The sequence below is a fragment of the Oncorhynchus clarkii genome, chromosome 7 (assembly GCF_045791955.1).
Source record: "Oncorhynchus clarkii lewisi isolate Uvic-CL-2024 chromosome 7, UVic_Ocla_1.0, whole genome shotgun sequence".
NCBI classification, from domain to species: Eukaryota; Metazoa; Chordata; class Actinopteri; order Salmoniformes; family Salmonidae; genus Oncorhynchus; species Oncorhynchus clarkii.
Genome location: NC_092153.1, coordinates 57,360,158 through 57,379,464, shown reverse-complemented (window position 1 = coordinate 57,379,464; position 19,307 = coordinate 57,360,158). Strand labels below are relative to the sequence as shown.

Here is a 19,307-nt window from a genome sequence, read left to right as displayed (position 1 = left end):
ACCATCACATTGCCTCCACCATGCTTGACAGATGGCGTCAAGCACTCTTCCAGCATCTTTTCAATGTTTCTGCGTCTCACAAATGTTCTTCTTTGTGATCTGAACACCTCAAACTTAAGATTTGTCTGTCCATAACACTTCTTTCCAATCTTCCTCTGTCCAGTGTCTGTGTTCTTTTGCCCATCTTAATCTTTTATTTTTATTGGCCAGTCTGAGATATGGCTTTTTCTTTGCAACTCTGCCTAGAAGGCCAGCATCCCGGAATCGCCTCTTCACTGTTGACGTTGAGACTGGTGTTTTGCGGGTACTATTTAATGAAGTTGCCAGTTGAGGACTTGTGAGAGTCTGTTTCTCAAACTAGACACTAATGTACTTGTCCTCTTGCTCAGTTGTGCACCGGGGCCTCCCACTCCTCTTTCTATTCTGGTTACATTTCTCACATTGAATAGCCTTAATTTCTCAGAACAAGAATAGACTGACGAGTTATAGAAGAAAGTTATTTTTTTCTAGCCGTTTTGAGCCTGTAATCGAACCCACATGTTGATGCTCCAGATACTCAACTAGTCTAAAGAAGGCCAGTTTTATTGATTCTTTAATCAGAACAACAGTTTTCAGCTGTGCTAACAATTGCAAAAGGGTTTTCTAATGATCAATTAGCCTTTTAAAATGATAAACTTGGATTTGCTAACACAACGAGCCATTGGAACACAGGAGATGGTTGCTGATAATGGGCCTCTGTACGCCTAGTGCTGACTGTAGTACTGTACTACGCTCTGATTTTACACAGTAGATCACAGTTTCTAAACCTTTTTCGTACCAAGGCATCTGGGGCTCCTTTTCTACTTGTTTTCTATTTCCACTAATCCAAGGTTCTTCTTCAATGGCATTTGTCTCATCTGAAGTGTTACCTACTGGTATACCAAACAAATGTTAAAAAATTATAACAATCATGAAAAAATACAATCTCAATTGTATTGAAGAACATTTCTTACTGCGTAGAATTACTTTGCTAAAAATGGTGATAATTGAGCTGAACAAATCAATCCTGTTTTACATTGTTAAAAAATTGAACTACATGGCTATGGGAGAGGCAAGAGTGTTGAGGTTCTACATCACAGATACAGTTGAAGTCGGAAGTTTACATACACCTTAGCCAAATACATTTAAACTCAGTTTTTCACATTTCCTGACCTTTAATCCTAGTAAAAATTCCCTGTTTTAGGTCAGTTAGGATCACCACTTTATTTTAAGAATGTGAAATGTCAGAATAATAGTAGAGAATTATTTATTTCAGCTTTTATTTCTTTCATCACATTTCCAGTTGGTCAGAAGTTTACATACACTCAATTAGTATTTGGTAGCATTGCCTTTAAATTGTTTAACTTGAGTCAAACGTTTTGGGTAGCCTTCCACAAACTTCCCACAATAAGTTGGGTGAATTTTGGCCCATTCCTCCTGACAGAGCTGGTGTAACTGGGTCAGGTTAGTAGGCCTCCTTGCTCGCACACGCTTTTTCAGTTCTGCCCACAAATTTTCTATGGGATTGAGGTCAGGGCTTTGTGATGGCCACTCCAAAACATTGACTTTGTTGTCCTTAAGCCATTTTGCCACAACTTTGAAAGTATGCTTGGGGTCATTGTCCATTTGGAAGACCCATTTGCGACCAAGCTTTAGCTTCCTGACTAATATCTTGAGATGTTGTTTAAATATATCCACATAATTTTCCTCCCTCTGGATCCCATCTTTTTGGGGAAGTGCACCAGTCCCTCCTGCAGCAAAGCACCCCCACAACATGATGCTGCCACTCCCGTGCTTCACGTTTGGGATGGTGTTCTTCGGCTTGCAAGCATCCCCCTTTTTCCTCCAAACATAACGATGGTCATTATGGACAAATAATTATATTTTTGTTTCATCAGACCAGAGGACATTTCTCCAAAAAGTACAATCTTTGTCCCCATGTGTAGTTGCAAACCGTAGTCTGGCTTTTTTTTAAATAGTGGTTTTGGAGCAGTGGCTTCTTCCTTACTGAGCGGCCTTGCAGGTTATGTCGATATAGGACTCGTTTCACTGTGGATATAGATACTTTTGTACCCGTTTCCTCCAGCATCTTCACAACGTCCTTTGCTGTTGTTCTGGGATTGATTTGCGCTTTTCGCACCAAAGTACGTTCATCTCTAGGAGACAGAATGCGTCTCCTTCTTGAGCAGTATGATGGCTGCGTGGGCCCATGGTGTTCATACTTTCGTACTATTGTTTGTACAGATGAACGTGGTGTCTTCAGACATTTGGAAATTGCTCCCAATGATGAACCAGGCTTGTGGAGGTCTACAGTTATTTGAGGTCTTGGCTGATTTCTTTTGATTTCAAATCAAATCAAATCAAAGAGGAACTGTGTTTGAAGGTAGGCCTTGAAATAGATCCACAGTTACACCTCCAATTGACTCAAATAATGTAAATTAGCCTATCAGAAGCTTCTAAAGCTATGACATCATTTTATGGAATTTTAAAAGCTGTTTAAAGGCACAGTCAACTTAGTGTATGTAAACTTCTGACCCACTGGAATTGTGATACAGTGAATTATAAGTGAAATAATCTGTCTGTAAACAATTATTGGACAAATTACTTGTGTCATGCACAAAGTAGATGTCCTAACCGACTTGCCAAAAATATAGTTTGTTAACAAGAAATTTGTGGAGTGGTTTTAATGACTCCATCCTAAGTGTATGTAAACTTCTGACTTCAACTGTATATCAGACCAGAAATTCCATAACTGACTGGTTACTTATTACTGGTTACACATTTAATTGTGTGGCTCACTGATATAACAAACAAACAAGACATTGATTTGGACCATAGGCACTCCATCCAGCCATCAACATCACACACAGAACCATGGTGACTGACAGATTCTCTGGATCCACTGCCTTGGGCCCTGCTTTCCTCAAGTCTACACCCGGCACCAAGCCAACTCTAGTCTTCACTGACCAGAGGTACTTCAGAGGCACAGTGTCTTACAGTTAAATGGGCCTCCATCAGTTACAAAATAGAAATGAGTATCTCTACATGTATACTACAAACAGTGGGGAGAACAAGTATTTGATATACTGCAGATTTGGCAGGTTTTCCTACTTACAAAGCATGTAGAGGTCTGTAATTTTTTATCATGGGTACATTTCAACTGTGAGAGACGGAATCTAAAACAAAAATCCAGAAAATCACATTGTATGATTTTTAAGTAATTCATTAGCATTTTATTGCATGACATAAGTATTTGATACATCAGAAAAGCAGAAGTTAATATTTGGTACAGAAACCTTTGTTTGCAATTACAGAGATCATACGTTTCCTGTAGTTCTTGACCAGGTTTGCACACACCGCAGCAGGGATTTTGGCACACTCCTCCATACAGACATTCTCCAGATCCTTCAGGTTTCGGGGTTGTCGCTGGGCAATACGGACTTTCAGCTCCCTCCAAAGATTTTCTATTGGGTTCAGGTCTGGCGACTGGCTAGGCCACTCCAGGACCTTGAGATGCTTCTTACGGAGCCACTTCTTAGTTGCCCTGGCTGTGTGTTTTGGGTCGTTGTCATGCTGGAAGACCCAGCCACGACCCATCTTCAATGCTCTTACTGAGGGAAGGAGGTTGTTGGCCAAGATCTCGCAATACATGGCCCCATCCATCCTCCCCTCAATACGGTGCAGTCGTCCTGTCCCCTTTGCAGAAAAGCATCCCCAAAGAATGATGTTTCCACCTCCATGCTTCACAGTTGGGATGGTGTTCTTGGGGTTGTACTCATCCTTCTTCTTCCTCCAAACACGGCGAATGGAGTTTAGACCAAAAAGCTCTATTTTTGTCTCATCAGACCACATGACCTTCTTGACCGACTGATCAAAACATCTGGCACATGAAACAAAGGCATGATACATCCTTGTAAAAGCAGCATACTTCCACATATACAAACCCCCTCTAATCCTGGATTTTACATGGTCTATCTCTCCATGAACCAATCCAGCTGAAATTAGGTTCTCTGAGAAACACATCAACAACTAACGGTGACCAGAATCCCAAGTTGCTTTCTATTGATTTGTTTGTTTAGAGATTATGGGCACCAAAGGTCCTCTTGATCGGAGTCTATAACCCTATACACACCTAGCTGGATACTGCATGCAAAGTCACACCTATGGTTTAGAGCAGTTTGATAGTATGGCAATGCACTAGTGCGTGCCATGTCTGTGACAGATAGTATTGGAGCTAGATAGAGAGAGCAGTACAGACAAGTCCAGAGTAGCATGCTATGGGAAAGATTTGCCTGTGTTGCAGAATAAATATTGCTCAATTCCCCATATCTATCTGTCAATATGCAACACATTCCATCTCCAGTGTCACTGCACTCAGGAACAAAACACCTCTCCATCCTCTTCCTCTCTATCTGTGTGTGTGTGTGTGTGTTAGAAAGTGACATTTAAAGGCAGGATGACCTTATATGAGGGATTTGCTGCCATGGCTGTCGGGGGTTGGGTGGGACACCGAGTACTAAGGAGAGGCCCTCGCCAGTGGACAGAGTGTGTTGGCGACATGGGTGGCAGGGAGGTCCTCATGTTGCCACAGGCAAACCAGGCGGGAGCCCTCGTCCCCCTACTGGCCACCTGTCTGGGGGATGCGGGGCAGCATTGCTGAGCGGGTCAGGCCCCAGAAACGAGGAGGGGACAAGTCCGTCTTGGTGGCCGTGAACTTCCAGCCCATGTGGGAGCCACAGATCTGACACTGAGCGATCGTCCAGGCATACCTGAGGGAGGGGGGAGGAGCGAGCGAGAGAGGCAGAAATAACTTCCATCAGTCCTTAGGGATTTGTGCAGCATGCCTCACTTCTTATTGTTGACATAAGGCATCTGACACAGAAACTAATAACCTAGTCTTCCAATTTCCCTCATCACACAGTATATGGCATACCAGACAACATTGCTAATAGAGGCCTTGGACATTCTGATGCTCTCATGCACATATATTACATAGAGAAAGAACACAGACTGTGTCTATTCAATACAATGCCCTCTCTCATCACCTCTCCATTTTCTCCTCAGACTAAAGCCCTTACTGGCTGTCACGTAGGAATGGCGGCAGGCCAGGCAAAGGAGGGAAGGCACACAGACAAACCACTCCACTCCCATCTGACACCTGTTCAATTTAGACGTTTCTCAGGGTTCTCTTCCTGGCAACAACCTACCATTTGAATAACAATTATCACAAAGAAGCCCTTGCAATTAACAGATGAAAGACACCAATAAACAGCCTAGATCTGTCATGTTGTGTGTCTGTTGCTCTCTCCACAACATGTCTACTCAGAACAACAGGCTGTAATAACACGCTTCACCAGAAGAGCAGTGTGGCAGAGAGGTTTCTTCCTCCTCCATAGCTCCCCACAGAGGACTTGAATAAGACTCATCTTGACCAGTGCCAGCCCATGGGGAGGATAAGTGGAGGAAGTTATTGCTGTCATTATTACAGGAGGCAAACACAGGAGCGCTGAGGACTGACGAGTGGCTTTGGTTGAAGATTCCTTACGTAACATAACAGAATCACTGAGAACCCAGGGGAGCCCAAGGGCCTTGGACATGTGTGTCACTTGAGAATATAATTTGTGAGTGTAAGACTGTGGGTGAGTTTCTATAGTGTGGGGAATGGGTTAGTGTACATCTAAATGTGTGAGAGCGAGGGAATGTATGTGTGTGAGGCATGTATAGAGAGGGGTTACCCTGGAAACCAGCTGTGGAGCGTAGATGGCCTGCGGACCAGGTTGAGGTTGCTGGCTTTGTAGACAGTCAGGGTCTCATGGACCGTGGGAGTTAACATAGGCTGCATGGGGCCAAACAGAGACAAGCTGCAGGTGTGTGTGTGGGGGGGAGGAGACCAGGGTAGAGATAATGTCTGTACAAAAAACTGTCGAATTGAGTGTACAAATGACATTCAGATATTAAAGTATACGAATACATTAAAACTACAAATATTCTAGAATGACCCAGGTCGAATCAGACAGTGTAGACAGACAGAATGGGACAGTAGCCAGAGAGATGGTTATGAAACTTAACTAGATGAATGTCAAACAAGAGACACGAACTTGCTTAACCCTTCCTTGCGCGCGCACGCCACTCTGATGACCCCATAGATAAAGTGTTGAGTGTTCAGGGACATTGATGAGAAACTCCATATTATTTGAGGTTTTATAGATTCAAGTTATTGTTACATTTAATGGGTCTTTGAGACAATCTTTTAAAGATGTAGAAATTCCACCGCCACTTCTTGGTTGCTAAAATACGATTTCCTTTTACATTATTTAAATTTATTTAACCTTTATTTAACTTGGCAAGTCAGTTAAGAACAAATCTTATTTACAATGATGGCCTAGGAACAGTGTGTTAACTGACTTGGGGCAGAACGAAAGATTTTGACCTTTCAGCTCAGGGATTCGATCTAGCAACCTTTCGGCTACTGGCCCAAAGCTCTGTCCAATACGCTACCTGCCGCCCCAAAAACTCTAACAGTTAGCTTAAGCAAGTATATAGTTTAGAGAATCATTGTACCATCTAAACTGCTGTGAAATAGCCTGTGTTGCATAAATGTACACATACATGTTATTTAATTATTTCATCCAAACTGCTTCTGTGTGGGTCAACGAGTGTCTGCGTTTTTAGACGCCTGACCCGCTACAAGTCCCTCCTCTCCCATCTCCTCATTGGTTTTTAGGAGCATATACCCACATGGGTGATTGAAAGATGAAGGAGGTCCATATGCCAGTCCAGTCGGTTACAGTAACGAACCTTAATGTTGGTTGCCAACTGCCATATAAAATCCACAGAAGTAGAAAAGAAGACTGAACAAGGAGAGATTACTAGAAACCAACTCAGTTTCCCCTTTAATCTGTGGATTAATTGTCAGAGTAGGGGACACACGATTTTGCATGAGTTAAAATGGGTCAAAATTTTACTAATATCCAGCAACAACAAAAAAGGACCTTGTACATTTCAGGTAAAATAACAACCAAATGTTTATGTCCGAGGACAAATTAGCTAGCAACAGCAAACTACAGTTGAAGTTTACAAACACTTAGGTTGGAGTCATTAAAACTCATTTTTCAACCACTCCACAAATTTCTTGTTAACAAACTATAGTTTTGGCAAGTGGGTAAGGACATCTACTTTGTGCATGACACAAGTAATTTTTCCAACAATTGTTTACAGACAGATTATTTAATTTATAATTCACTGTGTCACAATTGCAGTGGGTCAGAAGTTTACATATACTAAGTTGACTGTGCCTTTAAACAGCTTGGAAAAGTCCATAAAAAATTGTCATGGCTCTTGAAGCTCTTGATAAGCTAATTGACATTATTTGAGTCAATCGGAGGTGTACCTGTGGATGCAATTCAAGGCCTACCTTCAAACTCAGTGCTTCTTTGCTTGACATCATGGGAAAATCAAAAGAAATCAGCCAATAAGTCTGGTTCAACCTTGGGAGAAATTTCCAAATGCCTGAAGGTACCACTTTCATCTGTACAAAGAATAGTACGCAAGTATAAACACCATTGGACCACGCAGCCGTCATACAAGTCAGGAAGGAGACGCGTTCTGTCTTCTAGAGATGAACGTACTTTGGTGCGAAAAGTGCAAATCAATCCCAAAACAACAGCAAAGGACCTTGTGAAGATGCTGGAGGAAACAGGTACAAAAGTATCTATATCCACAGTGAAACGAGTCCTATATCGACATAACCTGAAAGGCCACTCGGCAAGGAAGAAGCCACTGCTCCAAAACCGCTATAAAAAAGCCAGACTACGGTTTGCAACTGCACATGGGGACAAAGATTGTACTTTTTGGAGAAACGTCCTCTGGTTTGATAAAACAAAAATAGAACTGTTTGTCCATTATGACCATCGTTATGTTTGGAGGAAAAAGGAAGAGGCTTGCAACCCGAAGAACACCATCCCAACCGTGAAGCATGGGGGTGGCAGGATCATGTTGTGGGGGTGCATTGCTGCAGGAAGGACTGGTGCACTTCCCAAAATAGATGGCATCATGAGGGAGGAAAATTATGTGGATATATTGAAGAAACATCTCAAGAAATCAGTCAGGAAGCTAAAGCTTGGTCGCAAATGGGTCTTCCAAATGGACAATGATCCTAAGCATACTTCCAAAGTTGTGACAAAATGGCTTAAGGACAACAAAGTCAAGGTATTAGAGAGTGGCCATCACAAAGCCCTGACCTCAATCCTATAGAAAATGTGTGGGCAGAACTGAAAAAGCGTGTGCGAGCAAGGAGGCCTACAAACCTGACTCAGTTACACCAGCTCTGTCAGGAGGAATGGCCAAAAATTCACCCAACTTACTGTGGGAAGCTTGTGGAAGGCTACCTGAAACGATTGACCCAAGTTAAACAATTTAAAAGCAATGCTACCAAATACTAATTGAGTGTATGTAAACTTCTGACCCTCTGGGAATGTGATGAAAGAACTAAAAGCTGAAATCAATCATTCTCTCTACTATTATTCTGACATTTCACATTCTTAAAATAAAGTGGTGATCCTAACTGACCTAAAACAGGGATTTTTACTAGGATTAAATGTCAGGAATTGTGAAAAACTGAGTTCAAATGTATTTGGCTAAGTTGTATGTAAACTTCTGACTTTAACTGTACTTTCATAGCATGAATATACACAATGCATAGGCTATTATTGTTGACCAAATAATGATTTTTAGAACAAGAACATTTTGCTGCAAAATCACAGAAAATTACCAACATCAGCAAAATGCTTCGATGTGAGCAAGGCAATGTCAGCGTCTGTAATATTTTCAGCTTATTGTTCCAGCTCTAGTCAGAGCGACGATGAGGAGGGTGAGGATGGAGGGATGGATTAGAGAAGAGGTGTTTTAACACTTGCACAGCTCTCAATGCATGGGAGAGCTCACAAAAGAAGGCAGCATCTCCGACCCACCACCTCAAGAGAGAGGAAATGATCATCACTTTTATAGGCGGTGGCTAAATATAACACTAGCACATTAGAGTAGAGGAAAGAGAGGAGAGAGAGAGAGAGACGGGAGTCTGCCACAGAACAACAGGGAGGAGTAGGGGTAAGAGATTAGACCAGATCAGTTGGGGTACAGTGGGTACAGCTGGATGGATTCGTGGTGGGTGTAGGGGTAAATATCAAACAGTGTGTGGATACGGCTCTGTGTGTCAGACAGATGAACAAGTCCTCGCCTGGTTCATGCGTTGAGCAGTGTGCATGGCCTTTAAATTGTAAGGTTTAGTGATGTGTATTTATGGCTCTGTGTGTGTGCACATGTCTGCGTCTGTCTGTCTTTGTGTGCTCACCTAGTCCATGATGTCCAGCTCACAGCACAGCCTCTGGATGGCACTGCCTATCTTCAGCAGCTGGAGCCGGAGGGCATCGTCTATGGGCAAACAGGCTGCCACTCTGTAGGAGAAATCTGATAGGAAGGAGGGATGGGGAGATGGTAGGTTACAGATCAGGATTTAAATCTGAGAGGTTGGAAGAAGTACCTGAAAATATGATGGTTTTTGTGGCAGAAATATACAGTAGCCTTTAGGGCAGGCCGGGGAGTTGTACCTATAGCGTTTGTGGGGAGGGAATCATCCTTGAGGTTCTCGTACCACTCATGGAGCTGTCTCTTCACTCTGTTCATCAGAGTCTCCTGGGGGACAAACACAAGAAACAAGGTTACAAACAGGATGTGTGTCGTCACTTAACTGGTAAAGTATTTTTCTAAAACACATTATGGAATAAATCAGCTCAAATCAAGTTCCATTGGCAATGTTCTGTCTGTGTACACACAGTAGTTACAGTGCATTCAGATAGTATTTAGACCTCTTGACTTTTTCCACATTTTGTTACGTTACAGCCTTATTATAAAATGGATGAAATATTTTTTCCCCCTCATCAATCTACACACAATACCCCATAATGACAAAGAAACAACAGGTTTTTAGACATTTTTGCTAATGTAGAAATATCACATTTACATGAGTATTCAGACCCTTTACTCAGTACTTTGTTGAAGCACCTTTGGCAGTGATTACAGCCTTGAGTCTTCTTGGGTGTGATGCTACAAGCTTGGCACATCCATATTTGGGGAGTTTCTCAGATTCTTCTCTGCAGATCCTTTCAAGCTCTGTCAGGTTGGATGGGGAGCGTCGTTGCACAGCAATTTTGATATTCGGTCGGGTTCAAGTCTGCGCTCTGGCTGGGCCACTCAAGGACATTCAGAGACTTGTCCCAAAGCCACACCTGCGTTGTTTAGGCTGTGTCCTTAGAACCGTTGTCCTGTTGGAAGGTGAACCTTCGCCCCAGGCTGAGGCCCTGAGCACTCTGGAGCAGGTTTTCATCAAGGATCTCTCTGTACTGCTCCGTTCATCTTTTCCTCTATCCTGACAAGTGTCCCAGTCCCTGCTGCTGAAAAACATCACCACAACTTGATTCTGCCCCCACCATGTTTCACCATAGGGATGGTGCCAGGTTTCCTCCAGATGTGACACTTGGCATTCAGGCCAAAGAGTTCAATCTTGGTTTCATCAGACCAGAGAATCTTGTTTCTCATGATCTGAGAGTCATTTAGGTGCTTTTGGCAAACTCCAAGCGGGCGGTCATGTGCCTTTTACTGAGGAGTGGCTTCTGTCGGACCACTCTACCATAAAGTCCAATTGGTGGAGTGCTGCAGAGATAGTTGTCCTTCTGGAAGGTTATCCCATCTCGACAGAGAAACTCTGGAGCTCTGTCAGAGTGACCATCACCTCTTTGACCAAGACCCACCTCCCCCGATTGCTCAGTTTGGCCAGATGACCAGGTCTAGGAATAGTCTTGGTGGTTCCAAACTTCTTCCATTTAAGAATGATGGAAGCCACTCTGTTCTTGAGGACCTTCAATGCTACATAAATGTTTTGATACACTTCCCCAGATGTGTGCCTCGACACAATTCTGTCTCGGAGCTCTAAGGACAATTCTTCCGACCTCATGTCTTGGTTTTTGCTCTGACATGCACTGTCAACTAAGGGACCTTATATAGACAAGTGTGCGCCTTTCCAAATCATGTCCAATTAATTTAATTTACCACAGGTAGATTGCAATCAAGTTGTAAAAACATCAAGTATGATCAATGGAAACAGGATGCACCTGAGCTCAATTTCTAATTTCATAGCAAAGGGTCTGAATACTTAGGTAAATAAGGTATTTCAGTTTTTATTTATTTCCAAAAATGTCTAAAAAAAATGTTTTGCTTACCTATTATGGGGTATTGTGAGTAGATTGTAAGAGGAAAATTATTAAATTAATGTAATCCATTTTAAAATAAGGCTGAAACGTAACAAAATGTGGAAAAAGTGAAGGGGCCTGAATACTTTCTGAATGGACTGTATATCTAGCCCAGAGAGGTTAAGACACTAACCTATAGAACAGTGTTGAGTACACAGAGTCATAGAGGGCGTAGACCCAGGGAGGCCACGATGTCATGTGGCCCAATGGAACTTCCTCTGATTAGAACACAGGCAAACACACAGAAAACATCACCTCAGCAGGAGAACATCTTCATTCATATGCCTTGTGTTACACAAACAACACTGGGTTGCAGGTCACATTCAGGGGGAGCAACTATATATAGAGGGGACATTATTCCTTTTCCACATGACAGAAAAGCATGTCTGTTCTAGACAAAACAAGTTTATCTGAACACTCCGTAAGATTGGGCCTACAGTTGAAAATGCGTCTCATGTTCCGTGTGTCTCGCCACCGAAGACTGTCACCACTACCTCTGCATGTTAAACATCCCCCTAACAAACAATTAACCTTCCCACCGCTCCTATTCTCCACACCCTGTCACTACCACCACACTCTGTTAACTTCAAGAGCGTGTGATAACAGACGGTGCATGACTTCACCATCAACAGAACAACATACACAGACATATAAGGTAATATTTTAAGGCAGGGGTTCTCAAACGGGGGTCCACGGAGGTACTGCAGGGGGTCCACGGAGGTACTGCAGGGGGTCCACGGCCAGATCTCTTTTTTTGGACATGACATTTTTTTATGAATATTACTAACACATTAAACTACTTTTGGCGTAGGGATCTGTGGAATAAGTTAAAAGTATGTAATGCAATACAATGTAATATTATTAATCTACAATGGATGTTCTTAACCCTGGGCAACATGGACCTGGGAGGCTCACAGGGATATTGGTATCCACAGTACTCCACCAATTATACATATTTCAGCATAACACACAAAAAAAAAATTGTTGACATAAATGCACTGTAATTTAAGCTTTGAAATGTTTTCTATCTGCATCACGGCAATTATTTTAGAATTGCAGGATATTAGCTTTAAAGCTGCAACAACAAAACATCTATCTGCCCCATGACAAAATGTTCCTTCCCAGGGTTCGGACCGTGGTTCGTCCGACCATGCACTGCCAAAGTCATAGTAAAACACCCTGTATGCTATTTCTATCTCACTCGAGTTGTGTTATGAGGTGGTCATTGGTGAATTTGCTATCATAAAAGGGGTCCCCGGCCCCAAAACATTTGAGAACTCCTGTTTAAGATATGTGATGTCTCATTTAAAGCTAGATTATGAGGGTAGTAGAGTATGTGAGGTATATCATGTGAATAGTGGTACATACTGACTGTACAAAACATTAGGAACTCTCTCTCCATGACAAAGACCGACCAGGTCTCATAGTGATGAGACAGACGATGGTTTTGCATATTTGAACTTCACTGGCGCCACGCAGTAAAACATTTAGTGTCGCAGCGCACAGCAGGGCAGCACACAAGCGACATTCAGAGTCATTTGCCTATTCCTATAGCCTGTTCCAATAAATATGTTATATAGCAAGAGAGGAATGCAGGCCAAAGAGAGCAGATAATTCACCAAAGCAGCACAAAATGCCCAGTCAGAAAATACTTTCTCTCTCTGTCAAATGCATAGGTCTTCGGTCTAGCTGTTTTTAAAAGAATGTAGCCTATTTTCCCTTCTCTTCATTTGATAGCCTTCAGTCATATTCATAGCCTAAGGTTAATAACTTTATGCATGGCTTTCTCCCGGTCAAACAATGAATATAACAGAGTTCTATCTAAAAAGTTATTTGAATGGCATAAGGTAAAAACATAAGGTAGCCAAAGGTCTAATAATGAGAGAACAAACAATATCAATAGCCTATAGAAAAATTGAATGACAAGTTTAAGCTTATTAAAGATGCACTATCCAGAATTTGCTGCGCCATTTCCTGGTTGCAAAAATTCAAATAGTTTGCCTAATTTCCGTTTATGTGACAAAACAAGCAAGTATTGTGTAGAATCTAAAGGTATTGTATTTTCAGCTGTTTGAAGCTGGGGGAAAAAAATGCAAAAATGAAACAAACATGGAACAGATCTACAGCTTTTGACTTGCTTTCAATGCGATTGACAGATCTGTAACACACATTTCTATGTGAATTTGGTCAGGTCCCCCAAAAGTTACATATTGCAGCTTTAAGAAAGAAAAGCAAAATCAAGGAGTGCAAGGCAGCATACAAAGACAAATGAGAAAACCTTTTCAAGGACAAGGACAGTAGGAGAGCGTGACAAGGGCTACAAACCAAAGATACATTGTCAAAAATGACCTTGCTTTTGCAAATTATTTGAACAGTTTCTATTGTCGGTTTGACATGTGTGATTTTACTAGTAGAAAGAGGAGGAAGGGAAGCGCTACTAAGGTACACAATAGTACATTTTGGTAGATAGGAGGTGCTCTTTGGTAAAAGGGGTAAATTGGTCGTCAAAAAGAAAGGAGGACCAAGGCACTCTTCATATACTAATAAGTAATAATAAAGGCATTTTAATTAATTATATGAAGAGTGCCTTGGTCCTCCTTTCTTTTTGATGTGTGATTTTACATTGAAGCAGAAAGTAGCCTTGGACAGTATAGACAGCATACCAGCTGTTGATATACAGATCTCTGTGAATGACATCAAGAAATACATTCAACGTGTCAACCCACAAAAATCATATGATCCAGATGGTGTCAGAAGCAAGGCACTACAGGCATGCGCAGACCAGCTCGAATTTCAGTTCCAGCGATCTGGTTTTGGCTGAGATGAAGGTTCACCTTCCAACAAGACAACGACCCTAAGCACACAGCCAAGACAACGCAGGAGTGGCTTCGGGACAAGTCTCTGAATGTGCTTGAGTGGCCCAGCCAGAGCCCAGACTTGAAACTGATCGGACATCTCTGGAGAGACCTGAATATAGCTGTGGAGAAACGCTCCCAATCCAACCTTATAGAGCTTGAAAGGATCTGCAGACATGAATGGAAGAAACTCCCCAAATACAGATGTGCCACGCTTGTAGTGTCATACCCAAAAAGACTCTAGGCTGTAATCACTGCCAAAGGTGCTTCCACAAAGTACTGAGTAAAGGGTCTGAATACTTATGTAAATGTGATATTTCAGTTTTTTAAATTTGTAATACATTTCTAAAAATCTGTTTTTGCTTTGTCATTATGGGGTATTGTGTGTAGAAAGATGGGGGAAAACGATTTAATCAATTTTAGAACACGGCTGTAACCTAACAAAATGTGGAAAAAGTCAAGGGGTATGAATATTTTAGCACCAGTAGTACATTTAACATTAATTCCTATAATTCTAATCTATAATGTTTGTTACTTTGGCAAAGGTCATTTCTGTTAATGCATTCAATATTATTATTCCAGTCTTCTCATTATCATTGTCAGAGTGGTCATATTGTTTGCAGAGTGCACAACCTATACTACATTTGTGAGAAACAAGTTTTGGTTTATTTCATTCCATTTATGAGTTTTGTAAATTTAGTCATCGTCTTTTGTTTGGAGCGCTTCTGTCAATGTTGAGTAAGGACGCACACACATAGAAGTAGGCCTATAGGCTACCTGGCCTGATTATACATAGTAGGCCTATAGGCTACCTGGCCTGATTATACATAGAATTAGGCCTATAGGCTACCTGGGCTGCATGCAAATGTAAGCATATAAATGTGCCCATTTGGGGATCTGATATTATTTTTGATTGGCTTAACGCACCACCACTAATGAATGACCTTTGGAGCTTCTCAAAGTAATGTTTTCTTCACCTCAAACAGCAAGCCAACAAAGTATGTTTTTACATCCATTGAGAATTACAAGTTTCTCAACGTATTTGAAAAATCTTTCCAGCTCTCTCCCTTTTGATAACCACTCAGTGTGAAAGGGGAAAATATCATGCTCTGATCCAGTGGAAACGTCATAAAATAGGCCTACCTGATTACTTCTTATCAGTGCCTGACTTGGACTGAAATAGGTTCCAGTACTCATTTTGGGTGCTGGTACTGTTTATATTTAGGTACAAGAGCTCCACAATATTTTTGAGGTAATATATAAGCAGTAGAACATTTGAAGTGACAGTACTCAGCTCCGGTGAGCTCCTGCCCAAGTCAAGCACTGCTTCTTATCCTTGCGCAAATAGCCTACAGTTGTGTCTGACCCAAGTTCACTGGCATGGAAAACTGAGGGCCCAGAATATTTTATACAATGTTGAAAGGCACTAAAGTAACTGCAAAAAAGGTGACAACACAATGAACTTTTTGTCTTGAATACAAAGTGTTATGTTTTGGTCAAATACAACACATGACTAAGTACCACTCTCAATATTTTTAAAGCATAGCGGTGGCTGCATCATGGTATGGGTATGCTTGTAATCATTAAGGACTATGGAGTTTTTCAGGATAAAACAAATAAATGGAACTAAGCACAGGCAAAATCCTAGAGGAAAACATGGTTCAGTCTGCTGCCCACCAGACACTGGTGGAGATTAATTCCCCTTTCAGTAGAACAATAACTTAAAACAGAAGGCAAAATCTACACTGGAGTTGCTTACCAAGAGAGTGAATGTTCCTTAGTGGCCGAGTTACAGTTTTGATCTACTTTAAAATCTATGGCAAGACCTGAAAATGGTTGTATAAGCAATGATCAACAATCAATTTGGCAGAGCTTGAAGAATTTTGAAAAGAATAACGGGCAAATGTTGCACAATCCAGGTGTGGGTGGAACGTTCTTAGAGACTTACAGCTGTAATCGCTTCCAAAGGAGCTTCTACAAAGTATTGACTCAGAGGTGTGAATACTTACGTAAATGAGATATTTCTGTAAACTTTTCCAAAAATATGTTTTCACTTCGTCATTATGGGGTATTGTGTGAAGATGGATTAAATGTATTTATTTTCTTACCCATGTTGAATTCAGGCTGTAACACAACAACATATGGAATAAGTCAAGGTGTATGAATACGTTCTGAAGGCACTGTATGTGCTTTTGTCAGTATATATATTGTTTAAAAGGCTAGTATATTATATCACCTCCCCATAGTGTCTAATGTGCTTTTCTACTAAAAGGATAAAAAGAATGAGTGTGCCATCTTGTGGAATAACTTGCTAAATATTTGTTGCTCATTCATACTGTACATAGAGGCCATGTCAGAATAACCATACCTGCATTCTAAATAGTAGGCTTTTAAGGTATGTGAAAATAGAATGTTTTATAGTATGTGACATTTCTTTTTAATTGAGTATGTTTTAAATGCCAGGATGTCATACTAATTTCTGCTTTTCATCTAGTAGAATTTGCTGCACACTATTGAGGAAGAGAATAGTATTTTTACACACACGTATGTTTGATAACAGCTGATAATCAGAATAGGGGACGCACTCTGCAAAAATGGCGGGGAACAAGCGTGATTGAGCAATAGATGACATCTTCTCAGTATGGATGAGTAATATGTTGATATTTGTTGCTTAATGCATGTGTTTTTATTAAACAGTAAGATCTAGTATGCAGTACTATTAGTACACCGTATGTAGTTTTAGTAAGAAGTAGACAAGGTGGATTTCGGACAAGGCCAATCTCTACTTATAAGGCCATGAAGATAATAATGCCTTTATGAAAGTGAGAATGATGATTACATTTAGAGATGAAGCTCAAGTGACAGACAGATTGGATAGATTTTGGTCTTCTGTCTATAAGCTGTTTTACTCATTACTCTGCCCAGGTTCTACGAGGTCTCAGGTGGTTCTGTTCAGTAACATTTGGTTCCACTCACCCATCTGCCTGGGTTCTGATCTCATGGACCTTGAACCGCTGCCGTCCGACTACCTTCACTTTGACAGTCTCGATGCCGTACTCCTGATCCTCCCGATAAGCATAGATTTCAGCTGTCGTCCCAAACTCTGCATGCACCTCGCCTGTCACTGGAGGGTAAGGTGAGAGGTACAGACAGCCACACACATCTAATTAAGAACACTCTACTGTGATCACACACACGACACCAGTCCAATGCATTTAAATCAGTGGTGTAAAGTACTTAAGTAAAAATACTTTAAACCACTACTAAAGTAGTTTCCGGGGGTATCTGTACTTTACTATTTATAATTTTGACAACTTTTACTTCACTACATTCCTAAATATAATAATGTACTTTTTACTCCACACATTTTTCCTGACACCCAAAATTACTTGTTACATTTTGACAGGAAAATGGTCCAATTCACACACTTATAAAGAGAACATCCCTGGTCATTCCTATTGCCTCTGATCTGGTGGACTCACTAAACACAAATACTTTGTGTTATAGTGTGCCCCTGGCCACCCGCCAATAAAAAATGTATTGTGCCTTCTGGTTTGCTTAATATAAGGAATTTGAAATGGTTTATACTTATACTTTTGATAGATAAGTACATTTGAGCAATTCCATTTCCTTTTGATAAGTATATATAAAACTAAATACTTTCACTCAAGTAGTATTTTTACTTTTACTTTAGTCATTTTCTATTAAGGTATCTTTACTTACTTATGACAATTGAGTACTTTTTCCATCACTGATTCAAACATGAGGCTGTGCATTATCAGGCTGAAACATGAGGTGATGGCGTTGGATGAATGGAATTCAAATTGACATCGTTAAAATGCAATTGGGTTCGTTGTCCGTAGCTTATGCCTGCCCTTACCATAGCACCACCCCCACAATGGGGTACTCAATTCACAGCATTGACATCAGCAAAGTGCTCAAATTTGTTGATAAAATGCGGGACATGATTGTTTGGTTGCGGGACAAAGGGCCAAAATGCGGGGCTGTCCGGCACAATCTGGGATATGTGATCACCCTAAACAGAGCCCATTCCCATTATTCCCACCATCTCCTTCTCTCCCTCCCTTCACTCTATACCTGTGTGCGAGCACAGCAAAGGTGCGGTCTCTCTGGATGATGTTGCGCATCATTGCTGACCTCCTGCAGTCTGAAGAGCTGCAGCGGCAGGGTCTGTCCAGGGATAAGCATGATGGCGGTGAATGGAAGCACTGGGATGGTCTGGCAGCTGTCGTCATCGTACTGGGAGGAGGGGGGCCGAAGCACTTGTGCAGTGTAGAAAACCAAGAACTCTATACTCAATGATACAGCTGTACAACAATACTTTGTAGATGTAAATATGAAACCCACAGCATGTGAAGTTGGAAGACTCGGGTCAAAGTTTATGCTTGGTTTTTCTTCATCCTCACTGTCCTGAGTCTCAGTCCCCATCTCATCCTCTTAATTTTCTGTAAGAATAATAGTCAAAGTGGCCATAAGCAAATATGTACTTTCACTTGCCCATTGCAAAACAATTTCCCGAGTGATTGCGTTAACCTGTTGGACATGAAGATGCATTTTGAAGATAATCACAGAAAACCTAGGTTTGGCAAGCTATTACTAGTAGACTGGCATGACTAGCAGCTGGGAATTAAATGACATTAGCATGCTTTTTTTTTTACTTAAGTACTTTACACCAACGAGACATCTCAGTTATGTAACTAGCAAGATACATTTTAATGAAAGCAATCAGTGAAAATTAGCTTCACTACGACAGTGATTGAGTTCATTATGCTGTCACATGAAGTATGGCCTCATTTCTTTGAATAGAAAACAGATGCGTTTAAGGTCCCATTACAATTACCAACGTACGCTTCAGTACACCCGTCTACCAATGCAATTAAAGACCTTTGTATCGGGTAAGAGTTGTAGCTGATTGCCCATGTCGATATTGTCGCCTCCACCCCGGTCGTCGGCCATATCCTGTGGTTTTCTATAGCAGGGTAAGCATCCAAAACGACTCACTGTCGAGCCCAAGTGGACTGAGTTAATCTTCAGAATTATGCATTTTGGGGCTTGGAATTAGTTTAGTGGTGGACATGTTCCCATTAGCTGGACCTGAAGCCCGCTAGAT

At 41.3% G+C, this 19,307-nt stretch overlaps 1 pseudogene; it reads right to left on the bottom strand.

Annotated features, from left to right (window-relative positions):
• Nucleotides 1-4,534: 4,534 nt before the first annotated feature.
• LOC139412630 (protein cereblon-like) lies at nt 4,535-19,185 on the bottom strand (annotated as a pseudogene).
• Nucleotides 19,186-19,307: the final 122 nt, after the last annotated feature.